Source organism: Schistocerca piceifrons, unplaced genomic scaffold, assembly GCF_021461385.2.
Source record: "Schistocerca piceifrons isolate TAMUIC-IGC-003096 unplaced genomic scaffold, iqSchPice1.1 HiC_scaffold_464, whole genome shotgun sequence".
Classification (NCBI taxonomy): domain Eukaryota; kingdom Metazoa; phylum Arthropoda; class Insecta; order Orthoptera; family Acrididae; genus Schistocerca; species Schistocerca piceifrons.
Window position 1 is genome coordinate 34,136 of NW_025728694.1, and position 8,324 is coordinate 42,459.

At 54.8% G+C, this 8,324-nt stretch overlaps 25 non-coding genes across 25 annotated transcripts; all 25 read left to right on the plus strand.

The window, feature by feature from the left end:
- The first annotated feature begins 45 nt into the window (after positions 1-45).
- Positions 46-127, plus strand: Trnal-aag. Its single transcript has one exon. It is a non-coding gene; the product is annotated as a tRNA-Leu (tRNA).
- Positions 128-207: 80 nt separating this feature from the next.
- Positions 208-289, plus strand: Trnal-cag. The gene has a single exon. It is a non-coding gene; the product is annotated as a tRNA-Leu (tRNA).
- Positions 290-567: 278 nt separating this feature from the next.
- On the plus strand, positions 568-639 carry Trnae-cuc. Its single transcript has one exon. It is a non-coding gene; the product is annotated as a tRNA-Glu (tRNA).
- Positions 640-1,021: 382 nt separating this feature from the next.
- Trnah-gug lies at positions 1,022-1,093 on the plus strand. Its single transcript has one exon. It is a non-coding gene; the product is annotated as a tRNA-His (tRNA).
- A 287-nt stretch (positions 1,094-1,380) lies between these two features.
- Trnal-aag lies at positions 1,381-1,462 on the plus strand. The gene has a single exon. It is a non-coding gene; the product is annotated as a tRNA-Leu (tRNA).
- An 80-nt stretch (positions 1,463-1,542) lies between these two features.
- On the plus strand, positions 1,543-1,624 carry Trnal-cag. The gene has a single exon. It is a non-coding gene; the product is annotated as a tRNA-Leu (tRNA).
- Positions 1,625-1,902: 278 nt separating this feature from the next.
- Trnae-cuc lies at positions 1,903-1,974 on the plus strand. Its single transcript has one exon. It is a non-coding gene; the product is annotated as a tRNA-Glu (tRNA).
- Positions 1,975-2,356: 382 nt separating this feature from the next.
- On the plus strand, positions 2,357-2,428 carry Trnah-gug. The gene has a single exon. It is a non-coding gene; the product is annotated as a tRNA-His (tRNA).
- Positions 2,429-2,716: 288 nt separating this feature from the next.
- On the plus strand, positions 2,717-2,798 carry Trnal-aag. Its single transcript has one exon. It is a non-coding gene; the product is annotated as a tRNA-Leu (tRNA).
- An 80-nt stretch (positions 2,799-2,878) lies between these two features.
- Positions 2,879-2,960, plus strand: Trnal-cag. The gene has a single exon. It is a non-coding gene; the product is annotated as a tRNA-Leu (tRNA).
- Positions 2,961-3,236: 276 nt separating this feature from the next.
- Trnae-cuc lies at positions 3,237-3,307 on the plus strand. Its single transcript has one exon. It is a non-coding gene; the product is annotated as a tRNA-Glu (tRNA).
- Positions 3,308-3,687: 380 nt separating this feature from the next.
- Trnah-gug lies at positions 3,688-3,759 on the plus strand. The gene has a single exon. It is a non-coding gene; the product is annotated as a tRNA-His (tRNA).
- A 287-nt stretch (positions 3,760-4,046) lies between these two features.
- On the plus strand, positions 4,047-4,128 carry Trnal-aag. Its single transcript has one exon. It is a non-coding gene; the product is annotated as a tRNA-Leu (tRNA).
- An 80-nt stretch (positions 4,129-4,208) lies between these two features.
- Positions 4,209-4,290, plus strand: Trnal-cag. Its single transcript has one exon. It is a non-coding gene; the product is annotated as a tRNA-Leu (tRNA).
- Positions 4,291-4,569: 279 nt separating this feature from the next.
- On the plus strand, positions 4,570-4,641 carry Trnae-cuc. The gene has a single exon. It is a non-coding gene; the product is annotated as a tRNA-Glu (tRNA).
- A 383-nt stretch (positions 4,642-5,024) lies between these two features.
- Positions 5,025-5,095, plus strand: Trnah-gug. The gene has a single exon. It is a non-coding gene; the product is annotated as a tRNA-His (tRNA).
- A 286-nt stretch (positions 5,096-5,381) lies between these two features.
- Trnal-aag lies at positions 5,382-5,463 on the plus strand. Its single transcript has one exon. It is a non-coding gene; the product is annotated as a tRNA-Leu (tRNA).
- An 80-nt stretch (positions 5,464-5,543) lies between these two features.
- On the plus strand, positions 5,544-5,625 carry Trnal-cag. The gene has a single exon. It is a non-coding gene; the product is annotated as a tRNA-Leu (tRNA).
- A 279-nt stretch (positions 5,626-5,904) lies between these two features.
- Trnae-cuc lies at positions 5,905-5,976 on the plus strand. The gene has a single exon. It is a non-coding gene; the product is annotated as a tRNA-Glu (tRNA).
- Positions 5,977-6,348: 372 nt separating this feature from the next.
- Trnah-gug lies at positions 6,349-6,420 on the plus strand. The gene has a single exon. It is a non-coding gene; the product is annotated as a tRNA-His (tRNA).
- A 288-nt stretch (positions 6,421-6,708) lies between these two features.
- Positions 6,709-6,789, plus strand: Trnal-aag. Its single transcript has one exon. It is a non-coding gene; the product is annotated as a tRNA-Leu (tRNA).
- Positions 6,790-6,869: 80 nt separating this feature from the next.
- On the plus strand, positions 6,870-6,951 carry Trnal-cag. Its single transcript has one exon. It is a non-coding gene; the product is annotated as a tRNA-Leu (tRNA).
- A 278-nt stretch (positions 6,952-7,229) lies between these two features.
- On the plus strand, positions 7,230-7,301 carry Trnae-cuc. The gene has a single exon. It is a non-coding gene; the product is annotated as a tRNA-Glu (tRNA).
- A 739-nt stretch (positions 7,302-8,040) lies between these two features.
- Trnal-aag lies at positions 8,041-8,122 on the plus strand. The gene has a single exon. It is a non-coding gene; the product is annotated as a tRNA-Leu (tRNA).
- Positions 8,123-8,202: 80 nt separating this feature from the next.
- Positions 8,203-8,284, plus strand: Trnal-cag. Its single transcript has one exon. It is a non-coding gene; the product is annotated as a tRNA-Leu (tRNA).
- Positions 8,285-8,324: the final 40 nt, after the last annotated feature.

Genomic DNA, 8,324 nt, shown 5'->3' on the forward strand with positions numbered 1-8,324 from the left:
GCTGTGTCGCGCACTGTTTCCACAAAAGCGAAGAACACTGACGCAGGTAGCGTGGCCGAGCGGTCTAAGGCGCTGGTTTAAGGCACCAGTCTCTTCAGAGGCGTGGGTTCGAATCCCACCGCTGCCAATTTTTACTTCTCGTTTTTGTGCCATTGCGGTGTGGTCTCGTGGGTAAGAACGCAGCTCCTGTGACCGCCGTGGCGCGTAGGTAGCGTGGCCGAGCGGTCTAAGGCGCTGGTTTCAGGCACCAGTCTCTTCGGAGGCGTGGGTTCGAATCCCACCGCTGCCAATGTTTTCTGTCTCGGAAGCCGTAGCACTGATTACCCGCGACGAAAACAGCGCGGCAAGCCGTGAGCGTCTCTTTCTTAAATTGTCGTAGCAGCACAGTGCGTGGTGCAACGACAGGATTCACAGGCGCAGTTTGGTGTCACGATTGCTGGCGTTCGTCTCCACGAAATGTGTCCAGAGCACGACGTTCTATAAGGTGGAAACGCTAATTTTTGCCGTTGTCGTCAAGTAGATTGTGTATAGCTTGCTGTGTTCGCAGGAGGAGCCCTGGCGTCGTTATCCGGTGTGGTCTAGTGGCTAGGATACCTGGCTCTCACCCAGGAGGCCCGGGTTCGATTCCCGGTACCGGAAATGCGCATTTTGTTGCTCCTCTTATGCGACTTGTCCCGACTTAGCTCGACTGACGCTCCGCTGACGCTTGCAGAAAACTACGTTAAGTACGATTCGTGGTGACAAGTGACGGCGAGAGCGATGCGACATGTATCCACCTCTTATCGAGGCACCTACCTGTGGTCAACAGAGCTGGAGGACTGCAAGACATTGCCACGGGGGTTGAATGCAGCTAACCACACTGCTTAGTGTCCTAACAGCGCAGACACGTTCGCTTGCCAGTATACATGTAATGGAGACCGCGTCTGACACAGCTGTGGGGAGACACAGTGGTGTGTGGGCTGAGCTTTGCTGTGCATCGCCACTTGCAGTCGCGAGAACTGCTCTCGGCGGTGCTTCCGTGGCCGTGATCGTCTAGTGGTTAGGACATTGCGTTGTGGCCGCAATAACCCAGGTTCGAATCCTGGTCACGGCAAATTTTAAAGTTTTGCCTTGCTGTCGCTGCAGTGACGATTGTGACTCAGTGTTTGAAATCACAGTGCCCTCTTCATTTTTCACTCATGTTCCGCAGGCTGCAGGTGGCACTACCAGTTCATTATCAACACGCAATGCCGCCGCACCAGAGCGCGGGCAGCTGCCTGTGTAGTTAATCTCTATTCGAAAAGGGCAGTTGTTTGAGGTGCAATGGATGAGCAGCCAGTTGCAGCAGAACAGGGAGCTGTGTCGCGCACTGTTTCCACAAAAGCGAAGAACACTGACGCAGGTAGCGTGGCCGAGCGGTCTAAGGCGCTGGTTTAAGGCACCAGTCTCTTCGGAGGCGTGGGTTCGAATCCCACCGCTGCCAATTTTTACTTCTCGTTTTTGTGCCATTGCGGTGTGGTCTCGTGGGTAAGAACGCAGCTCCTGTGACCGCCGTGGCGCGTAGGTAGCGTGGCCGAGCGGTCTAAGGCGCTGGTTTCAGGCACCAGTCTCTTCGGAGGCGTGGGTTCGAATCCCACCGCTGCCAATGTTTTCTGTCTCGGAAGCCGTAGCACTGATTACCCGCGACGAAAACAGCGCGGCAAGCCGTGAGCGTCTCTTTCTTAAATTGTCGTAGCAGCACAGTGCGTGGTGCAACGACAGGATTCACAGGCGCAGTTTGGTGTCACGATTGCTGGCGTTCGTCTCCACGAAATGTGTCCAGAGCACGACGTTCTATAAGGTGGAAACGCTAATTTTTGCCGTTGTCGTCAAGTAGATTGTGTATAGCTTGCTGTGTTCGCAGGAGGAGCCCTGGCGTCGTTATCCGGTGTGGTCTAGTGGCTAGGATACCTGGCTCTCACCCAGGAGGCCCGGGTTCGATTCCCGGTACCGGAAATGCGCATTTTGTTGCTCCTCTTATGCGACTTGTCCCGACTTAGCTCGACTGACGCTCCGCTGACGCTTGCAGAAAACTACGTTAAGTACGATTCGTGGTGACAAGTGACGGCGAGAGCGATGCGACATGTATCCACCTCTTATCGAGGCACCTACCTGTGGTCAACAGAGCTGGAGGACTGCAAGACATTGCCACGGGGGTTGAATGCAGCTAACCACACTGCTTAGTGTCCTAACAGCGCAGACACGTTCGCTTGCCAGTATACATGTAATGGAGACCGCGTCTGACACAGCTGTGGGGAGACACAGTGGTGTGTGGGCTGAGCTTTGCTGTGCATCGCCACTTGCAGTCGCGAGAACTGCTCTCGGCGGTGCTTCCGTGGCCGTGATCGTCTAGTGGTTAGGACATTGCGTTGTGGCCGCAATAACCCAGGTTCGAATCCTGGTCACGGCAAATTTTAAAGTTTTGCCTTGCTGTCGCTGCAGTGACGATTGTGACTCAGTGTTTGAAATCACAGTGCCCTCTTCATTTTTCACTCATGTTCCCGCAGGCTGCAGGTGGCACTACCAGTTCATTATCAACACGCAATGCCGCCGCACCAGAGCGCGGGCAGCTGCCTGTGTAGTTAATCTCTATTCGAAAAGGGCAGTTGTTTGAGGTGCAATGGATGAGCAGCCAGTTGCAGCAGAACAGGGAGCTGTGTCGCGCACTGTTTCCACAAAAGCGAAGAACACTGACGCAGGTAGCGTGGCCGAGCGGTCTAAGGCGCTGGTTTAAGGCACCAGTCTCTTCGGAGGCGTGGGTTCGAATCCCACCGCTGCCAATTTTTACTTCTCGTTTTTGTGCCATTGCGGTGTGGTCTCGTGGGTAAGAACGCAGCTCCTGTGACCGCCGTGGCGCGTAGGTAGCGTGGCCGAGCGGTCTAAGGCGCTGGTTTCAGGCACCAGTCTCTTCGGAGGCGTGGGTTCGAATCCCACCGCTGCCAATGTTTTCTGTCTCGGAAGCCGTAGCACTGATTACCCGCGACGAAAACAGCGCGGCAAGCCGTGAGCGTCTCTTTCTTAAATTGTCGTAGCAGCACAGTGCGTGGTGCAACGACAGGATTCACAGGCGCAGTTTGGTGTCACGATTGCTGGCGTCGTCTCCACGAAATGTGTCCAGAGCACGACGTTCTATAAGGTGAAACGCTAATTTTTGCCGTTGTCGTCAAGTAGATTGTGTATAGCTTGCTGTGTTCGCAGGAGGAGCCCTGGCGTCGTTATCCGGTGTGGTCTAGTGGCTAGGATACTGGCTCTCACCCAGGAGGCCCGGGTTCGATTCCCGGTACCGGAAATGCGCATTTTGTTGCTCCTCTTATGCGACTTGTCCCGACTTAGCTCGACTGACGCTCCGCTGACGCTTGCAGAAAACTACGTTAAGTACGATTCGTGGTGACAAGTGACGGCGAGAGCGATGCGACATGTATCCACCTCTTATCGAGGCACCTACCTGTGGTCAACAGAGCTGGAGGACTGCAAGACATTGCCACGGGGGTTGAATGCAGCTAACCACACTGCTTAGTGTCCTAACAGCGCAGACACGTTCGCTTGCCAGTATACATGTAATGGAGACCGCGTCTGACACAGCTGTGGGAGACACAGTGGTGTGTGGGCTGAGCTTTGCTGTGCATCGCCACTTGCAGTCGCGAGAACTGCTCTCGGCGGTGCTTCGTGGCCGTGATCGTCTAGTGGTTAGGACATTGCGTTGTGGCCGCAATAACCCAGGTTCCAATCCTGGTCACGGCAAATTTTAAAGTTTTGCCTTGCTGTCGCTGCAGTGACGATTGTGACTCAGTGTTTGAAATCACAGTGCCCTCTTCATTTTTCACTCATGTTCCGCAGGCTGCAGGTGGCACTACCAGTTCATTATCAACACGCAATGCCGCCGCACCAGAGCGCGGGCAGCTGCCTGTGTAGTTAATCTCTATTCGAAAAGGGCAGTTGTTTGAGGTGCAATGGATGAGCAGCCAGTTGCAGCAGAACAGGGAGCTGTGTCGCGCACTGTTTCCACAAAAGCGAAGAACACTGACGCAGGTAGCGTGGCCGAGCGGTCTAAGGCGCTGGTTTAAGGCACCAGTCTCTTCGGAGGCGTGGGTTCGAATCCCACCGCTGCCAATTTTTACTTCTCGTTTTTGTGCCATTGCGGTGTGGTCTCGTGGGTAAGAACGCAGCTCCTGTGACCGCCGTGGCGCGTAGGTAGCGTGGCCGAGCGGTCTAAGGCGCTGGTTTCAGGCACCAGTCTCTTCGGAGGCGTGGGTTCGAATCCCACCGCTGCCATGTTTTCTGTCTCGGAAGCCGTAGCACTGATTACCCCGCGACGAAAACAGCGCGGCAAGCCGTGAGCGTCTCTTTCTTAAATTGTCGTAGCAGCACAGTGCGTGGTGCAACGACAGGATTCACAGGCGCAGTTTGGTGTCACGATTGCTGGCGTTCGTCTCCACGAAATGTGTCCAGAGCACGACGTTCTATAAGGTGGAAAACGCTAATTTTTGCCGTTGTCGTCAAGTAGATTGTGTATAGCTTGCTGTGTTCGCAGGAGGAGCCCTGGCGTCGTTATCCGGTGTGGTCTAGTGGCTAGGATACCTGGCTCTCACCCAGGAGGCCCGGGTTCGATTCCCGGTACCGGAAATGCGCATTTTGTTGCTCCTCTTATGCGACTTGTCCCGACTTAGCTCGACTGACGCTCCGCTGACGCTTGCAGAAAACTACGTTAAGTACGATTCGTGGTGACAAGTGACGGCGAGAGCGATGCGACATGTATCCACCTCTTATCGAGGCACCTACCTGTGGTCAACAGAGCTGGAGGACTGCAAGACATTGCCACGGGGGTTGAATGCAGCTAACCACACTGCTTAGTGTCCTAACAGCGCAGACACGTTCGCTTGCCAGTATACATGTAATGGAGACCGCGTCTGACACAGCTGTGGGGAGACACAGTGGTGTGTGGGGCTGAGCTTTGCTGTGCATCGCCACTTGCAGTCGCGAGAACTGCTCTCGGCGGTGCTTCCGTGGCCGTGATCGTCTAGTGGTTAGGACATTGCGTTGTGGCCGCAATAACCAGGTTCGAATCCTGGTCACGGCAAATTTTAAAGTTTTGCCTTGCTGTCGCTGCAGTGACGATTGTGACTCAGTGTTTGAAATCACAGTGCCCTCTTCATTTTTCACTCATGTTCCGCAGGCTGCAGGTGGCACTACCAGTTCATTATCAACACGCAATGCCGCCGCACCAGAGCGCGGGCAGCTGCCTGTGTAGTTAATCTCTATTCGAAAAGGGCAGTTGTTTGAGGTGCAATGGATGAGCAGCCAGTTGCAGCAGAACAGGAGCTGTGTCGCGCACTGTTTCCACAAAAGCGAAGAACACTGACGCAGGTAGCGTGGCCGAGCGGTCTAAGGCGCTGGTTTAAGGCACCAGTCTCTTCGGAGGCGTGGGTTCGAATCCCACCGCTGCCAATTTTTACTTCTCGTTTTTGTGCCATTGCGGTGTGGTCTCGTGGGTAAGAACGCAGCTCCTGTGACCGCCGTGGCGCGTAGGTAGCGTGGCCGAGCGGTCTAAGGCGCTGGTTTCAGGCACCAGTCTTTTCGGAGGCGTGGGTTCGAATCCCACCGCTGCCAATGTTTTCTGTCTCGGAAGCCGTAGCACTGATTACCCGCGACGAAAACAGCGCGGCAAGCCGTGAGCGTCTCTTTCTTAAATTGTCGTAGCAGCACAGTGCGTGGTGCAACGACAGGATTCACAGGCGCAGTTTGGTGTCACGATTGCTGGCGTTCGTCTCCACGAAATGTGTCCAGAGCACGACGTTCTATAAAGTGGAAACGCTAATTTTTGCCGTTTGTCGTCAAGTAGATTGTGTATAGCTTGCTGTGTTCGCTGGAGGAGCCCTGGCGTCGTTATCCGGTGTGGTCTAGTGGCTAGGATACCTGGCTCTCACCCAGGAGGCCCGGGTTCGATTCCCGGTACCGGAATGCGCATTTTGTTGCTCCTCTTATGCGACTTGTCCCGACTATAGCTCGACTGACGCTTGCAGAAAACTACGTTAAGTACGATTCGTGGTGACAAGTGACGGCGAGAGCGATGCGACATGTATCCACCTCTTATCGAGGCACCTACCTGTGGTCAACAGAGCTGGAGGACTGCAAGACATTGCCACGGGGGTTGAATGCAGCTAACCACACTGCTTAGTGTCCTAACAGCGCAGGACACGTTCGCTTGCCCAGTATACATGTAATGGAGACCGCGTCTGACACAGCTGTGGGAGACACAGTGGTGTGTGGGCTGAGCTTTGCTGTGCATCGCCACTTGCAGTCGCGAGAACTGCTCTCGGCGGTGCTTCCGTGGCCGTGATCGTCTAGTGGTTAGGACATTGCGTTGTGGCCGCAATAACCCAGGTTCGAATCCTGGTCACGGCAAATTTAAAGTTTTGCCTTGCTGTCGCTGCAGTGACGATTGTGACTCAGTGTTTGAAATCACAGTGCCCTCTTCATTTTTCACTCATGTTCCGCAGGCTGCAGGTGGCACTACCAGTTCATTATCAACACGCAATGCCGCCGCACCAGAGCGCGGGCAGCTGCCTGTGTAGTTAATCTCTATTCGAAAAGGGCAGTTGTTTGAGGTGCAATGGATGAGCAGCCCAGTTGCAGCAGAACAGGGAGCTGCTGTCGCGCACTGTTTCCACAAAAGCGAAGAACACTGACGCAGGTAGCGTGGCCGAGCGGTCTAAGGCGCTGGTTTAAGGCACCAGTCTCTTCGGAGGCGTGGGTTCGAATCCACCGCTGCCAATTTTTACTTCTCGTTTTTGTGCCATTGCGGTGTGGTCTCGTGGGTAAGAACGCAGCTCCTGTGACCGCCGTGGCGCGTAGGTAGCGTGGCCGAGCGGTCTAAGGCGCTGGTTTCAGGCACCAGTCTCTTCGGAGGCGTGGGTTCGAATCCCACCGCTGCCAATGTTTTCTGTCTCGGAAGCCGTAGCACTGATTACCCGCGACGAAAACAGCGCGGCAAGCCGTGAGCGTCTCTTTCTTAAATTGTCGTAGCAGCATCAGTGCGTGGTGCAACGACAGGATTCACAGGCCCAGTTTGGTGTCACGATTGCTGGCGTTCGTCTCCACGAAATGTGTCCAGAGCACGACGTTCTATAAAGTGGAAACGCTAATTTTTGCGTTGTCGTCAAGTAGATTGTGTATAGCTTGCTGTGTTCGCAGGAGGAGCCCTGGCGTCGTTATCCGGTGTGGTCTAGTGGCTAGGATACCTGGCTCTCACCCAGGAGGCCCGGGTTCGATTCCCGGTACCGGAAATGCGCATTTTGTTGCTCCTCTTATGCGACTTGTCCCGACTTAGCTCGACTGACGCTCCGCTGACGCTTGCAGAAAACTACGTTAAGTACGATTCGTGGTGACAAGTGACGGCGAGAGCGATGCGACATGTATCCACCTCTTATCGAGGCACCTACCTGTGGTCAACAGAGCTGGAGGACTGCAAGACATTGCCACGGGGGTTGATGCAGCTAACCACACTGCTTAGTGTCCTAACAGCGCAGACACGTTCGCTTGCCAGTATACATGTAATGGAGACCGCGTCTGACACAGCTGTGGGGAGACACAGTGGTGTGTGGGCTGAGCTTTGCTGTGCATCGCCACTTGCAGTCGCGAGAAGCTGCTCTCGGCGGTGCTTCCGTGGCCGTGATCGTCTAGTGGTTAGGACATTGCGTGTGGCCGCAATAACCCAGGTTCGAATCCTGGTCACGGCAAATTTAAAGTTTTGCCTTGCTGTCGCTGCAGTGACGATTGTGACTCAGTGTTTGAAATCACAGTGCCCTCTTCATTTTTCACTCATGTTCCCGCAGGCTGCAGGTGGCACTACCAGTTCATTATCAACACGCAATGCCGCCGCACCAGAGCGCGGGCAGCTGCCTGTGTAGTTAATCTCTATTCGAAAAGGGCAGTTGTTTGAGGTGCAATGGATGAGCAGCCAGTTGCAGCAGAACAGGGAGCTGTGTCGCGCACTGTTTCACAAAAGCGAAGAACACTGACGCAGGTAGCGTGGCCGAGCGGTCTAAGGCGCTGGTTTAAGGCACCAGTCTCTTCGGAGGCGTGGGTTCGAATCCCACCGCTGCCAATTTTTACTTCTCGTTTTTGTGCCATTGCGGTGTGGTCTCGTGGGTAAGAACGCAGCTCCTGTGACCGCCGTGGCGCGTAGGTAGCGTGGCCGAGCGGTCTAAGGCGCTGGTTTCAGGCACCAGTCTCTTCGGAGGCGTGGGTTCGAATCCCACCGCTGCCAATGTTTTCTGTCTCGGAAGCCGTAGCACTGATTACCGCGA